The sequence below is a fragment of the Aulonocara sp. 'chitande type north' Nkhata Bay genome, linkage group LG19 (assembly GCF_057382095.1).
Source record: "Aulonocara sp. 'chitande type north' Nkhata Bay isolate Kocher_YH1m ecotype deep benthic linkage group LG19, A_spYH_male_GT1.1, whole genome shotgun sequence".
NCBI lineage: Eukaryota > Metazoa > Chordata > Actinopteri > Cichliformes > Cichlidae > Aulonocara > Aulonocara sp. 'chitande type north' Nkhata Bay.
This window is the reverse complement of record NC_141362.1, coordinates 9,062,318-9,079,699: the sequence shown is the minus strand read 5'-3', so window position 1 is coordinate 9,079,699 and position 17,382 is coordinate 9,062,318. Positions and strand designations below refer to the sequence as shown.

Below are 17,382 nucleotides of genomic sequence, written 5' to 3'. Positions count from 1 at the left end.
ACTGTACAAAGAATTTTTTTCTGTGTGAAATTTTGACATAATGTAATTATTTCAGATGTATGAAATTGTAACTGAAATTGGACAGAAACAAAAAAGCACCCTTACTGGTTTCTTTCCAACATGTATCCCGTGGATATAATCCAGAGGACGGCTGAAAAATCTAGCAGGTGCAGTAGTGATTATCGAGCCTCCTTATGCCACAAGTGGTTATGTATCCAAGGAGGAGTACATGTCATGGTGTTGTAGGACCTGTGAAATCCACTGCGCATCTTGGTTTAAAGTTCACAGAAACACCGCTGTTAACAAGGAAACAAGCATTTTCGTTCCTCTAGAAACAGTTACCTGCATGGAGAAAGGCGAATAAATCGACCTTAATGCAATTGTCTCACTTTCTGCTTAGTCATGTGTGCTCAAGGAATTTATATTTATACTGCAGATGGTTAAAGCTGTTGTATCTAAATGGAATAGATTCAGTTTTAATTCAATTCAATGTAATTTTTCATTTTCATTTTGTTTTTTACTTTATTTATATGGTTTTGCAAGTTATGTTTTTTACATAAATTAAGCACGTTCTTGCATTCGAGCCAACACAAAGTGTGAAACAGGTGTTACACAGGATGATTTTATTTGCTTGATGAATAGGGGTGAATGGGGTAAACGTGTAGACTCTAGCTCTGACACTCATGGTAAATCTCTGGTTCACTCCTGTTTTTATCACTTGAGAAACATTGCTAAGCTGAGTCCCACTGTGTCACGCTCTGAATTGGAAATTGTCATACATGCATTTGTTTCATCTCGTTTGGATTATTGTAATTCTTTGTTCTCTTGTTTATGTAAGGCCTCCTTGGAACGTCTGCAGGTTTTTCAGAACGCTGCTGCAAGGCTCCTGTCCAAGTCTCCCAAGTACTTGCATGTTGCACCACTGCTGATCCAGCTGCACTGGCACCATCCCCGCACCAACATACATCCCTAATCTTTTACATCCATACATCCACAGCAGGCCCCTGAGGTCATGTGATCAAGGTTTGTCGGTTGTCCTTCATATGAGGCTGAAAACGGAAGGTGACAGAGCTTTTGTAACTGTGGCCCCCAGACTCTTGAGATCTGTGGACTCAGTGGTCTCTTTGTGATTTTTATCTTGAAAGGTGCTTTACAAAAAAAATTTACTTACTTAGACATATGGATAACATGAAACAGCCTAAAAAATACTATAATTTTAAGCTAAGTTTGTTCTAGCTTCGTGTTACTGTAGGCAGTTTACCTTACATTATAAAGTGCCTTGAAGCGACTGTTGTTGTGATTTAGAATAGAATAGAATAGAATAGAATAGCTATGGGCAAGGGAGGGCTCAATCCAGCCAACTGAGTTGTTTTACCCACCCAAACCAGCCAGTAGTCTGCTGATCGCCTACAAAACCTCCCCCTGCAGAGCCATTTAGACTTGAGGTACAAGCACACAAAGAAGCAGACTGCTGTGAGTTTTAGATGGTACAGAGATCCCAAGAAATAGCCAGTATAAACTTATACACATGGACCTATACACAGTCCATGTTTAAAAAAAGAAAACTGTAGTATCCACTAACTCCAGATGAATCAGTATAGCATTGTTGGTTATTGTTTATGACAATATTCTCTGCTTTCAATATTTCTGTCTAGTTTAGATTCACCTGCTGTTCCTGTGCTCTCAGGTTAACACATTTGATGTGTGGATCATTACCTGTCTTTTCTGGTTGGTAAAAATTGTGATTACTTCTGTTAAACCTATCTGAGAGTTTCACGTATTTGCATCTTTTTTTGGACTGGCTGCACTGAGAGATGGATGCACATTATGGTGTTGAATCATGATTTTTCAATTGTCTGGTGTGCTTTTACTCACAGACTGCATCAAACGAGAACCCTAACAACAGGAAAATAAGCTCCATATGAGCACTTTCGGTATCATGACATTTCCTGGTGGCCCAAACCTTTTTTTTGCTCCAGTGAATAATTTTGACTCAATTTGAATGAGTTGACCTAATAGAATCCACACATCAGGTGATACTGTATCTCCACATACACTCTCTGCTCTCCAAATAATATCAATGGCATGCAGGTGCACACCTCAGAGACATTCACTGCGAATAAATGTGCAGATGTTAGAACAGCGACAGATGTTCAGTGACATCACACAGCTGCTACACTGGAACAACTTAATGTTTTTTTTAATATTAGCTTAGTCAATTTGTCTTCTTATCTTTTTCATGGATAAGGCACAAAAACTCAGAGATGTCAGCATCCGAAGGTGAACTCAAACCAGAAAACCTAAGATCACTTAGTCAGCTATTCTCAGTTCCTCGTTTCACCCAAGTTGGCCACAAGGATTGATAAAGAAAACCGTACTCAGATACTAATCAATACTAAAAATTAAAACCTTAACGATACCACCAATAGTATCTTTGCTTCATCCAGTTGATGAATAACTTCAAACGGCCTTGTGACACGTAGGCTCAAAGCCCCTCCCTCACTACCAGCTAGCATAACATCTATCCATCCATTCATTCATCCATCCATGCATCCATCTTCTTCTGCTTATCTGGGCCCGGGTCGCGGGAGCAGCACACTAAGCAGAGAAGCCCAGACCTCCCTCTCCCTGTCCACCTCCTCCAGCTTTTCCGGGGGAACACCAAAGCGTTCCCAGGCCAGCCAAGAGATCTGGGTCTGCCCCGGATCATTTATTAGTAATGTGTTTCTGAGTGGATGGTGGGATGGGTGCAGTTTTCTCTGTGGTGGGGTTGGGTGGACTGTCCCGGGCTCTGTGGGGCCGGGAGGCGCTGCTGCACTGGGCCCCGGTCTGGATGGGCCTGGGCCCCCTTCCCCTGGTGGGTCGCGGAGTATGGGGGTGCCTACTGGGGTCAGCGGGGGAGCTGGCCCCAGGGAGGGGTCACTTGCCCCTCCCTTCCTTCCCTCCCCATCTCCAGCTACCTCCCTCTTCCCGCTCCACCACAACCACCCACACATGCAGGGCCTTGGAGTAGGGGTATGTCACCAGGGTGCAGAGGAGGCTACCCCCCCCCCCCCCCCCCTGTCCCCTTCTGGCTGCCTCTGCCTCAATTTTATCCCACAACTTAGACATTCACATTACTCACACTCTCATTACACATACATATAGGATCTTGGGGGTGGGCACGATACACGGAATCCAAGTTACCATCAGGGTGTACACCCCACCCCTGGCGTCGTTGCCCACCTCTCAATTTTAAATACACGTAGACATTGAGGGCTAGCAGGAGGGACTATGCGCTTACCTGCTGCTCTCTGGCAGGTAGCTCCATGCCCTTCTGGGTTTTAAAGGCACCTTACAACACACATGCATCAACACTACAATGAGCGGGTGGAGGGAGGTTTGGAGTCTTCTCTCACCCCCGTTCTCTGCGACCTGCTGGAGGGGGGGGGCTAGGAGGAGTTGGCCGTCCGACTGAGGTCTGGAGTGTGGGGCCTCCCTGCTGCGGAGTCGGGACGGTCTGCCTCTCCCCACCGCAGGGAAAAGGGTAACACCACCTGGGTCTGGGTGCAGTTCCCCCCTCCAGGGGCGGGGGCACCTAGACCCGGTTCGTAGAGTACGCTTGGGGAGTGTGATCGTGTGTACAGCGTCTCTTTATGTCTGTCTCCACGTTGGTTGAGTGTGGAGTAGGTGCATATGAGAGCATGAGGGTGGGAATGGATGTTTGTATCTGTGTGTGCCTGTATGTCTGTGTCTATATGTCAGGTTGGGTATCAGACGCCACCTCTCTGGGGACATCTCAGGCCCTCCAAGGTTTGGAGGCCTATCTCCCCCTACCACCACTTCCCCTGCCAGTGGCGGACTCCCTCAGACATCGGTGCGTTGGTGGTTCTTTGTGTCCGGGGATGGGCGTCCAGGTACACACCGGCTCACTCCTTGGCGGCCGCTTATCGGGGCCTGGAGCCTGGGGCTCGCTCGGGCCACTTCGGAGGTGGGGTGCCCCTGGCCTTTCGGCCTGGGGCTCGGTCACTCAGGCACAGCTGGCTGCCGGCGGAGCTCACGGGCGCGTCACTGCAACTCCCCCTGGCTTCTGCTCCGCGGCTGCTGAGTGAGCCCTCATCTGGGACTCTCCTCAGCTCTTTCTGGGACAGTGGCGCGGCTGCCCCTCTGTTAGTCTTCCTTGGTCTCTTGTGTTCTGGGGGCCTCTGGATGTCTGGAGTTTTGATCTCCTCCATACCTGCTTCATGCCCTGGAGGACGGGGCAGTGGCCCCCCCACACCCTCTAGCAGATCATTACATGAAGGAACCTTTTAAAAAAACAAGCGCGTCCATGCTCACAGGTGTACACACAGGTGATCACACCCACAAACTACACCCTTTTTGGCTCCTACCTCAAAGCACACTGTGTTCTGTTGATCTTATGTGCTGCACAATAATGTTTAATATTTAGTATTTACTGTCATATTCCCATATATCATTGTGATGTTGTTTATTCTATTACTCTTGTTCTCTTCTACTTGTTTTCTTTTTTCTTTCTCAACAGGTGATCCAGGTGATCGATATATGCATTTTTCTTCTTTTCTTTTTTTTTTTTTGCTGCCCATTCTGTTGGTTTTTGTTTATTGCCCTTCTCCCCCGTCCCTCTTCTCAGCTGTTTCTCTTTCCCTCTTTCTTTCTCCCCTTCTTTCCTCCAGTCAAGTCTGTCCCGTATTCAGCAAGTGAAAATAAAATAAACAGTAGAAGGTGAATCAAATGGACCATTATGGCAAGGCTGGGATAGTCAATTTGGTAAAGTAAATCCGTTGGGCATCTTTCTTTGCCTTTAGACAATAATTCTGATGGCAAAAGAGCCAAACGGGACAGGCAAAAAAAAAGAAAGAAAAAAAAAGTAACGTGTTTCTGCTGTCTTTAGTATCTATCACTCAGTGACTGCCTAATCTGATGCAGTTTTCATGAAATCAAAAGGTATAGTTTGATCCCAGCAATGCAATTTTTTTTAAAGAAAAAGGTCAAATAAATATTACAGTTACACTTGTGGCATTTGTCTGATGATGACTAATCTGGTATGATACTGCACTCTGTCTCACAGTGGAAGTGCTAGAATTTCAAAAACCTTTAATCTCTTGGCTTACTACAGTCTGTTATGAACGAGTGAGGATTTGCAGTTGTAGCTCGTCAGATGGTGGAGAGATGAGACATCTGAAGGACAAACGATGGAGGTGGGTGGTGTTTTGAAGACTCCACAGCACCTCTGGAGCTTAAGGTGTGTTTCATGATGAAGATTAACTCTCCTGTGACTGCATCTATTCTGGAAATGCAATCTCTTTGTCACTTTCACAAACGAAACCTATACTCTACGCGTCTTGTGAAAGCAGTGTTTAGTCTCTTTCGCTCAACATGCAGCGTTACCATGGTTACTCACTGTATATCACAGCTATTCATCTTTGAGTTTAAAGTTAAAGCTACAGTTTATAGTATATTCAATTTTTTTTCTAATGGCGTGTCCATCCTCCTATCATTGTCCCTCCGGTTGTGCTGTGTAAGAATTCTCTTCTTCTCCACTATATCATAATACGTGTACCTCTATCCTTCCCTGCCTGAAGTTAGAGTACAGTTAATCTCACCCTTCCCCTCTTCTGCCTTATATTTTGAGACACTTTATCTTTCTCTTTCAACTTACAGTATAGGAGCCAAATTCCAAACCTCTCTCCAAGTATAAGCTTAATCTTTCCATCAACCCTTTCCTCTCTATGCGCTTCTTCCCTAATTTGCAACAGAGTTAATGTTAAACTACCCAAAAAGAAGAAGACTCATAGCCTTCTGTTAGAAGTGTAAATGTGCCGAAAAGTACTTTTGCAGGAGGGTTTAAGAAGGATGAGTGGGGTTAAAGGGTTGGATTTTAATCTTAACCACATCAGTGCTGCTATATTTCCATTTGGTTGCCGTGCTACACTCTGAGTGTCACTCACTGATGAACTGATCCGGATAAGGCTCAAGTGGTTTTACATTAACAGGACAGCGTTTGATAAACAGTTTTTCACCTTGTTGACATGAACTCACCGCATGCTACTCTTCATCTAAAATCACTGCAAATTGTCAATCAGTTTTTTATTTTACTAAAACGTAATCAACAATTCATGGTAGCTTAACTGAGAGGAGACAAAAATGTTCTGGTTCCATTTCCATCAAGCCTGTGCTGGGTTGACTGTTGGGGACATTTAATGTGAAAAAGCAGCTTGAATTGTTAGAATGTGCGGTGCTGTAATATAAAAATGATAAAGCCGGTATGGAGTAGCAGAGTGGAAGAATGGTGTATGAACCAAAGAAGAATACATTCACACAATAACGTATACATTTCTTCATACAGCAGGACAATAATCAAATATCAAACATTTTTTTGTAAGTGTAACTGCTTTATTTTAATAACAGAAGATGGTGTTTCTTATACACTGACTGCGTATAAAAGATGAACTGTCACCCGTTGGTTGGTGAAGTCCCACTGGGAGCCTTAATGTGAGTGTTTTCATTGACCATGTTGGTGATTTGAACATATGGCTACCCCTCCCCAACTCTCTGGTCCTGGTGGAGTGCACTAACTCATAGAGAATAGCCTGATCTGGTTCTCTGTCTGTTATGGTTGGGTCTTACCTTTAAAATATGAAGGCTCTTGAAAAGACAGCTGTGTTGAACTTGGGCTATAAGTTTAGTTCAGCTGAATTTAAACTGGGCGAGACAATCGGAGGATGAAAGGGTGATGGTAGCAGCTTGTCAGCTGGGAGTAATGTTGGGATCGTTACTCAAAAAAAAAGCAATGTGTTACACATTACAGTGAGACAGTAATTCGTTACACTACTCGCTACTTTACTTTCTGTCATTCTTCTGGGTCGGTGACCCCCGTGTTTTTGATTTTTGTACTCTTATTTTTGATATTATAAATTATGACAGTTTGTGTTTTGGTTTCCCAGTTTTTATTCTGTGCTCCCTCTGTTTTCCGTCGTCTCTGCCTGTGTATCCCCTGTAATGTAGTCAGGTCTCTGTGTTAAGCCAGTGTCTCTTAGTCTGTCTTTGTGTTTGTGTTTCCTGTTTTATTTTTGAAAGTCCGCGTCTGATCTCAGTGTGTTCACTTTATGCTTCCTTGTCTCATCAGTTCTGATTTCCCCCAGCTGTGCTCTCCTTCTGTGTCTCATTCCCCTCGTTACTTCCCAGTGTATTTAAACCCTGTGTTTCTCTGAGTCAGTGTTGTGTTGTCCCTCATGTTGTGGATCTCCCTGTGTCTCACTGTGAGTTTAGTTTAGTTTAGTTTAGTTTGCTTTTGTATGACTTTCCCCTGCCAGCAAATAAAGCTGAGTTCTATGTGTTTAAACCTCGTGCCTGAGTGCCTGCATTTTGGGTCCAACTCCTGCCTGCCACACAGCGATTCATGACACGTTCGTGTTACTCTATCAAATGACATGAAATGTATTGTCATAAAATTACCAGTTCCCCACACAAATCCATATCCTAATGAAGACACACACAGAATCTTTTTCTATTTACAGATGAAAACAGGCAAAATAACAGAAAGCCAATACCAAGGGACTTCAAAGCGATCGCCACAGTGATTCTGCTGCAGGATTGATAAAAATGGATGCTGCAATGCCACAAGGCTGACTGCTTATCGCTGCCGTTATTACCTGTTCAGGATCAGGCTCAGGCTCCGGTCTGGGATTTTTAACAGCTTTAATATGATTCTGGGTTCTTTGCTAGCTTTGTGTTGGCATGCTGTCTGTGCAGATGCTTGTGCTCTTTTGCTTCCATGCTCAGAAATAAAATTAATGTCCATACCACCGGGCTTCAAAAGCCTGCGGGCCAGAATCAGCCCGACAAAGACTCCCATCCAGCCCATCCGCCCCACTGGACTGCTGGAAACTGTGAAGGAGGGCTTACATTTTAGACTTTTAATTGCATTTTTCATAAGTTTTACAGCTTCTCCTAATGATAACATCTCCCATGGCCGTACTACATCTACTACCACAAGTAATTAATTCATACATAAACAAATAACAGAAAAGTACAGTGTTTTTCACAGTCTACTATAATTATTTTTTACAATGGGTCCACAGTAAAAAAACAAAACAAAAAAAAAAAACATGTATATACACACACACACACACACACACACACACACACACACACACACATATATATATATATATATATATATATATATATATATATATATATATACATTAGGGGTGCAACGATATTCGTATCGATATTGAACCGTTCGATACAGTGCTTTCGGTTCGGTGCGCATATGTATCGAACAATACAAAATTTGTAATTTATTTTATCAACTTTCCTTCTGACGATGCTGTCTGTGTTGAGCGCTCAGTGAATCTGCGTTCGACTACTCCGCCTAGGCTCGACAGTGCAGCCTAGGCGGAGTAGTCGAACGCAGATTCACTGAGCGCTCAACACAGACAGCATCGTCAGAAGGAAGAGCGCAGGGCAAGCTAGCGAGACAGAAGTTAAGCTCACCTTTTAACATGGACCTCCCCCACTCTCATTCAGATCTGGCGTTTGGAATTATTTTGGTTTTCATGTGACATATGACCCTGAAGGTAAGCGAGTCATGGACTAAAGTAAAACAGTATGTTGGATGTGCCACGCAATGCTCAATTACATGGGTGGGAACTAGTGTGTTAGCGCAGTTAGCTCGTTAACGTGTTGGCCATCTAGCCCCATGCACGGGGCGATCGGCGGTAGCTCGTTAACGGAGATTTGCCGTGTTGTGGCGTTAAGGTCATTTCAACGAGATTAACCTGAAAGCACTAGTGGGAACACAACGAATATGACTGCACATTTACGCCGACATCATCCTAGTGCAAAGACAAGTGGAAGCAGAAAAAAAACAAGCAAGCATGCTACTAACTTTAGCCGAGTCATTTAGACAGCTGTTAGCACATGATTCTCCTTATATGTTTAATATGCTGCTGAGAATATAGCCCAGAAGAAGCGGATAGTATAGCTTTTATTTTGGAAAGAGACATTTCTCTGTAATAAACTCTCTTTTCCAAAAATGAGTGATTCCTCAATCAGATACAGGGCTTGCAATATCGCTAGCCCGACGTCCTGGGGCTAGCGATTTTTTCAGTCGGTTTACCAAAATCTATCTCTGCCCTGCCCGTCGGGCTATTGTAGGAAGGAAAAATATATGTCAATGCTTTTGCATTCTTTCAGAAATGTAGCTGGGTAATTATGTCATTGGCATCGGTGAGCCACTGTCAATATGTGACATATTGCAATCGCGTTTGAATTTGCGCTTGTTTTTTTGCTTTCACTTTGCAATCGCGCGAACTGTGTATAGAGAGCGACAGCACTGATCTGTGAGTGATGATAATTTGTGCACCAATTCCTCTGACATCGTCTTATTAATCGTTAGCTTACTATGCAAACATGACAAGTGAAATCTCCTGCAGCAAGCTTAAACATGTGAGAGGTTGATCGCGCAGAGAATCGCTGAGCTTATGTGAGTGCGTGTGTAAAAGCAGCAGGATATATATTTTAGTTCTGCTGAGCCAAATAAGACAGGTCAGGGTGAAGAAGTGACAGCCAAAGAAAAGCTTACCACAAAACGGAGAAGTTATGACAAATCAGACTATAAGGCAAAAAGAAAGTGCAGCTTTATGGTTTCATGGACAAAACAATTTCTGTGGCTGCAATATGACGAGCTAATTTGGCTCAGCAGAACTGAAATGCTTTTACACATGCACTCACATAAGCTCAGCGATTCTCTGCGCGATCAACCTCTCACATGTTTAAGCTTGCTGCAGGAGATTTCACTTGTCATGTTTGCATAGTAAGCTAACGATTAATAAGACGATGTCAGAGGAATTGGTGCACAAATTATCATCACTCACAGATCAGTGCTGTCGCTCTCTATACACAGTTCGCACGATTGCAAAGTGAAAGCAAAAAACAAGCGCAAATTCAAACGCGACTTCAATATGTCACATATTGACAGTGGCTCACCGATGCCAATGACATAATTACCCAGCTACATTTCCGAAAGAATGCAAAAGCATTGACATATATTTTTCCTACAATAGCCCGACGGGCAGGGAAGAGATAGATTTTGGTACCCCGACTGAAAAAATCGCTAGCTCCAGGACGTCGGGCTAGCGATATTGCAAGCCCTGTATCTGATTGAGGAATCACTCATCTTTGGAAAAGAGAGTTTATTACAGAGAAATGTCTCTTTCCAAAATAAAAGCTATACTATCCGCTTCTTCTGGGCTATATTCTCAGCAGCATAAGGAGAATCATGTGCTAACAGCTGTCTAAATGACTCGGCTAAAGTTTGTAGCATGCATGCTTGTTGTTTTTGTCTTTGCACTAGGATGATGTCGGCGTAAATGTGCAGTCATATTCGTTGTGTTCCCACTAGTGCTTTCAGGTTAATCTCGTTGAAATGACCTTAACACCACAACACGGCAAATCTCCGTTAACGAGCTACCGCCGATCGCTCCGTGCATGGGGCTAGACGGCCAACACGTTAACGAGCTAACTGCGCTAATACACTAGTTCCCACCAATGTAATTGAGCATTGCATGGCACATCCAACATACTGTTTTACTTTAGTCCATGACTCGCTTACCTTCAGGGTCATACGTCACATGAAAACCAAAATAATTCCAACCGCCAGATCTGACTGAGGGTGGGGGAGGTCCATCTTGCAAGGAGAGCTTAACTTCTGTCTCGCTAGCTTGCCCTGCGCTCTTCCTTCTGACTATGCTGTCTGTGTTGAGCGCTCAGTGGATCTGCGCTCGACAGTGCAGCCTAGGCGGAGTAGTCGAGCGCAGATTCACTGAGCGCTCAACACAGACAGCATCGTCAGAAGGAAAGTTGATAAAATAAATTACAAATGTTGTATTGTTCGATACATATGCGTACCGAACCGAAAGCACTGTATCGAACGGTTCAATATCGATACGAATATCGTTGCACCCCTAATATATATATTATATATATATATATATATATATATTATATATATATTATATATATATTATATATAATATATATTATATATATATATATATATATATATATATATATATATATATATATAAAAAAAACACCCAGCACGCCCCTGTGGGTGGTTTATCCTTCAAGCTCGGGTCCTCTACCAGAGGCCTGGGAGCTTGAGGGTCCTGCGCAGGATCTTAAGCTGGGCTTACACTGGCCTTCATCGTGCGTCGTGCATCGTGTAGTATACGTGGGTTAACGACAAGCGATTAACACCTCACAACCAGCTCCCGATCATTAATCGCTTGGTCGGGAGGATATCAAACCAGTTTGAAATCCTCACGACCATCGTGAGGGTGTCACCGCAGCTTCTCACACTGCGCACGCGCAAACACAAATTTCGGTGAAAAAGACGGAGTAGCGCAGCAGTGAGTGCAGCGTGTGCACTTGTAGAACTTTGGAAAGCTCATCCGAGCCTTTTCGATGTAGCCTCACAAAATTATCACGACCACAACAACCGTGAAAATAGTTGGATGGACATTGCTGCTCAATCACAGCTGCCCGATCAGTGTTTTTCATTAGCAATTTAGCAAAGTTGATGGTGGTCTGTGTGAGTGAAAGACAGAGAGGGAGAGCGAGCGACAGAATTTCTGTTAACCTTCATTTTTATGGACGCACAGTGTTAGCACTCAGGTCGCATCAGAGCATCGGGTCGTATAGTGTGAGACCCTGCATTGTGACTTACGAACTTCTAACCCCTGCGAGTCAATCGCACAGTGTCTGCCCAGCTTTAGCTGTTCCCAGGACTGCGCTCTTCTGGACAGAGATCTCCGATGTTGTTCCCGGGATCTGCTGGAGCCACTCGCCTAGATTGGGAGTCACCGCACCTAGTGCTCCGATTACCACGGGGACCACCGTTACCTTCACCCTCCACATCCTCTCGAGCTCTTCTCTGAGCCCTTGGTATTTCTCCAGCTTCTCGTGTTCCTTCTTCCTGATATTGCTGTCATTCGGAACCGCTACATCAATCACAACGGCCGTCTTCTCATGTTTGTCTACCACCACTATGTCCGATTGGTTAGCCACCACCATTTTGTCCGTCTGTATCTGGAAGTCCCACAGGATCCTAGCTCGGACATTCTCCACCACCCTTGGGGGCATCTCCCATTTTGACCTCGGGACTTCCAGGTTATGCTCTGCACAGATGTTCCTGTATACTATGCCGGCCCGATTAAGAGATCCTTAAGGTTATTTTCTTCCAGACTATCTTTTTGCAACCAGAGGAGTCAGAAGTGTCTTACATGCCAGTTGAATGGATAAAGTATCGATCTTTTATGTACAATTTGTCCTCTGCTGTGCAGAACAGTCTGAAAGTTACAGTTTAACACTCAAATATTCATCTATGGATGCTGTCACATTTTAAACAACTAATAAAACCTTTCCAGTGAGAGAATTCAAGAAGCCAGAGTAAAGTCAGTTTAGTGCATTATGTCAAATTTAAGGTTACCATGAAGGTCAAAGTAAGAACATTCATCCAGTGATACAATCTGAAATGCCGCATTTTGTCTCTGTCTGGTGTCACGCAGAAATAAAGTTGTATTTACTCACCATCTATAACTTTTTCTCTATCTTGTGCCCTCTCTGTCACTTGAACCTTGTGTCCATCTTTCTCTATTCCATTTTCTCCTTCAACTTTTTTACCTCTGTTCCCTCTGTTCCCTCACAATGACAATATTATTTACAGTTGTTTGAGTTCATATCGTTGACCCTCCCAGCAGTGATAAGGTTATGGGCTTTCTGTGCAGGTGGCTGGTTGCCCACCCCCACCAGAACACACACAGACGAAGACACATAAACACTCACTCACGACTGCTCGAGCATCGGCTGTGAATCATGGTCTGACCTGGAGAACAGGGGACGGACCTGTAATTAAGGCCTGGTGCTATCATTCCTCTTCTCACCTTTGGTCCCCTCCACCTTCTTCTTCTTTGTCTTTCTCTTCCTTCCTCTCTCAGTGCCTTTTCTTTCTATTTCCCCATGCTCCATTCTTTCCTGTCACATTGTCTTTTCCTCAATTTTCCTTCCCCCTTAAACCCTTTCTGATATTTGTATTTATGCAAATAACAGACTGGCAGTTTTATCAGGCAAAATTGCAGGCTGGCTATTGTAGCCGATTCTCATTCTTCCTCACTGAGATGCGCAGGCTCATCCCCTTTGCCCAGATGAAATTGAAGCGTTGGACACTAGCAGGGGATCTTTTATTGTCATCATTACTCTAAGCAGCCACTGAGAGGGAATTGAGATGTGAGAAGAGCATTGTAATTTATGGGTAATGAAGTTCTTCGAGTGGTTACCTCCTGTTGCTTCCCGGTGCCTGGTTTTGTGTCACATTTTATCCAGACTATTGCAGCACTGCACACTCCATAAACATTCCCAGTAGCTCTTCCTACATATACATATGAAAGAGATTCAAACACCCCACAAGTCTGGAATTTACACAGAAGACCTCCCGAGATGGTTGACCTCTCCCCTGCAGCCTCACCGTGTGAAGTTTACTCACATTTAAAGTGGAAAACTTTGGATATAAAAGCTGTTTTTAACTGTTGGACATCAAGGAGGTTTCTAAGCAGTTTAGAGCCCTGTTCCATGTTCGAGTGCACCTCAGTAGAAGTCATAGAGAGGATGCTTTCTTTGTGTTAATGCCTCTCTTCCCTTCCTTCACTTGCATCTCGTCCTTGCCTCTTAGCTCCTCCCAGCTGGAATATGTGCTGCAAAATAAGAATACCTGTCTTCTACAATGTTAATCTTAAGCTACGTCACTTAGCTATGACCAAGAGCTGAAAAATAAAGGCAGTGGGTACCACCGGAGCTTTAGCTTATAAAATGTTTTGTGGGAGGTTTTTTGTTATTTTTTGTAACTCGTCCATCTGGATACTGAAATTAGTGGCTTGGGCACTATGACTGACAGGTTTCCAACACAGCCAGCTGGAGGCAATCAGTGTCTGCTGTCTGCTCACCTCCACTACTTTGAGTCATTAACTGGGCCTCTATACTGTGCTTATATTGGTCCCTTTTGGAGCCTTTTTAATGGATTATCTAATTATCATTATTATAACTTGTTGTCTAGAATAGACCGTGCAAGAAATATTTGGTTTAGTTCTGGTGAGTGAAATATTACGGTTTTATTCTTAAACAGACAACATGTGTTTTTGCACATTGCACCTGCACCTGTTTGTAGATGTACTTTGGTGATCAGGCTACTAAACATAGCTTCTGACTCCAAAAACAGCCAAACCACTGATGTCTGAAGCTTCAGAATACAGAGTACCAAAAGTAATCGGTGGCATCCCTGTGGGTCCTTTTTTTTATATATATACTGTGGTTATGGCATGATGCAAAGCTGGATCAACTGTCAAGTGAAGTTGATTTTAATAATTTCTTAATATGTCTTTTAAATCTTCTAAGTTACGTATGGATCAGTTCTTTTATTTCCATTATAATTTCTTAGGCTTTATAACTGTGGCTTTACGTCAAGCTGCTACATCTTGAAATCATTTTTCCTTTTGCATGTTCTCCCTGTGTCTGTGTAGATTTCCTCCAGGTGCTTCAGCTTCCTCCCACATCCAAAGATGAGCATGTTAGGTTAATTGGCCATAGATGTGGTTGGGCATGTGAATGCCGGTCTATTTGTGTGTGTGTGTGTGTGTGTGTGTGTGTGTGTGTGTGTGTGTGTGTGTGTGTGTGTGTGTGTGTGTGTGTGTGTGTGTGTGTGTGTGTGTGTGGTAGCCCTGGACTGATACACTGGCATCTTTTCCTGGGTCTACCCTGCCTCTAACAAAATGCCAGGTTCCATGTAGCCTGCACAGTTGGTCACAGCTTGTGTTCGTGTTTCACACAGAAAGCCAGTGCATGCTTGAGTATCAGCACAATTGTCTGCGCCAACTGTAGCATGAGCATGAAAATGCCCTTAAATAATAAAATGCCTTTGACTGAAATATGGTCTCAAGAAACAGATGAAATTGAAAAATTGGTTGCCGTGAAATTGTATTGTCTTTTTTTTGTCTTTTGGATATATGCAGACTTTCAAATGACACTAATCCAGTAGTGAATTCATAATAAAATCCTGCACTTAGTGTAACTCCTTTGCGCTACTCTTGTGGTGCTCGGCCTACGAGCAAGTGCATAATCTGCACTCTTCATTATTTAAAAAAAATAGTGACATCGTTTACATATCAGAATGTCAACAGGGTATTTGCATATTTTTCATGAACTCTGCTAAATTAATGACTTTGCTGTGAGGCTGTAATAGGAAAGACCCCCTGCTTAATATTGATATGTGTTAGGCCATTATTCTACTGAGCACAGCCAGTCAGCCATGCTTAATCATCAAGTCAATTCAAATATTTATATTAGTAGCTTGATGGTGGGACATGGGTACACGCCTAATGCTTTTTCAATATGGTTCAGTGTGACTGATCGGGCAGTGGATTGGATGATGACTGTGTGCTGATGGAAATTATTCAACGTGTATCAAAGTTGGCAAGTCAACAGGAGAGGTTTAAATAAATAAGCTATTCCCCGCAGCCCCCGGTGCCTACTCTGAGTCTGTGTGTAGGTGGACGGCTTGTGAGGGAGATGGTGCGTATGTGCGTGTGTGTGTGTTTGCGTGGGCAGGCAGGCCGCTCATTAGCATATTCACTTCAGAAATTCAGAACTAAAGATGGCATCCGTGAACCTGCTTTCGCTCTTAATCACACCTAGAAAGTGTGCACACACACGCATTCCTCAGCATGCATGCAAACACAAAAGCCACACAGCCTGTCAACACAGAGACACTCCTTAAATCACACACTCTTAACACAGACACTACATGCACACTTATACACATCTTTGCCACACTCAAACTCTCTCTCACTCATATTCGCGTTTCACATTAGAGTCCCCAAGTGTGCTGTTTGATAAATCTTCCCCTTAAGTCTATTATCCATGGAATACTCTGGTGGCACAAAAAAGCTGCTTTGAAGTCTTCCACCCTCTTCCTGCTTATTCTTCAGTATGAAAACACAGATGATGCTCTGCAACTCAGCTGCCTACACGCAGCAGATGCACAATATTCTGCTTGAAGAGTTCACTTCCAAAGTGCAAGATATGCATTTTGGAAATCGTTCAAAGGCGTGTTATCTACCGGTGCAAGAGAAAAAGTGCACAATTTGTTTTGTTTGTTTGCTAACAGACATTTTGTAAGAGTGGGTGTTATCGTGCTACTTGAAACTCTTATTGAAGGAAGGCTTATAATGCTGCTTCCAAGGCAAGGAGCTTGCAAGGCTGCAAAGTGAAGTTCATAAAGGCTCGTTTTGGCCACTATCAGTAGTGCTGTTCTTAGCACCAACCAGAAAGTGTCTAAAACAGAAAAGAATTTTAATTTTTTGATTGAATCTTGATTGAATTGAACTTCACCTTATATGTTTTGCTACATTGGTGGATGTAATATATTCCAAATACTTTGCTCTTCAGTACAGTTTGGGGTACTGGTACAATTGGCAAATACTGTTTTCTCAAATACATTTACTTGACAGCTTAAGTTACTTTGTCCACACAATACAGAATCAAACAGTAAATGTCTAGTAACCCTCAAGGGTAAACCTGATTAGCAATCTAAACACCTAAATTTAGCTAACAAATCATTTAAAAGTGCCAATTATAACTTAGTTTTAATTCAAAGAACACAAATGGCTCTTTTAAACTGTATATGACCAAATAAAGTTTGTACATTTAGATTTTGTGCATTGTTTTCCCATTATCTCTTTCTCCATCAGCTCTTTCCTCTCTCATCTTCACCTTACCCTCCCCCTCCACACCTGAAGCCTCATCTACCGAACTGAAATCAACTTTATAATAAAAGAAACCATATGTAAATATGGTTATTCATCCAGATATTGTCACTTTTACATTTTGCTAGCAGATTAAACATACAAACCTGAAGAGCTGGCCAAAAGCCAGCTATAACAACGTTAGCTGGTTATAAGCTAACATTATGCTAGCTAACATTAGCAAATCACACGTTACATCTGATAAACAGTGTGATTACATTCCCACATTGTATTAGAGTTTATTAGATAATTGCCTCAGTCTGACAATATTAGAGCCACTTCTAAGAAAGTTTTGGTAAAGACCTCGATACCTGTCACATTGCTCACATTGTGCACCACAGGTAATGTAATCACACAGTCATATCCATTTATGGCTGGCAACAGCAGATATGACCTTTAACTTCAACTTTGGTGTATGATACATTCGCCAAAGTTAACGCTGTGGGGATAAAGGAGGCCTAACAGAGGCTAACCATGGCTAATGGTGGCGCTAACAGAAGCTAACACCAATTCCAGCCCTTAC

The 17,382-nt window shown here is 43.0% G+C and overlaps 1 protein-coding gene across 1 annotated transcript in view; it reads left to right on the top strand.

Annotated features, from left to right (window-relative positions):
- The window catches only part of gfra4a (GDNF family receptor alpha 4a), a 158,876-nt gene that overhangs the window by 30,782 nt on the left and 110,712 nt on the right, over positions 1 to 17,382 (top strand). The gene's annotated exons all lie outside the window — the stretch shown is intronic.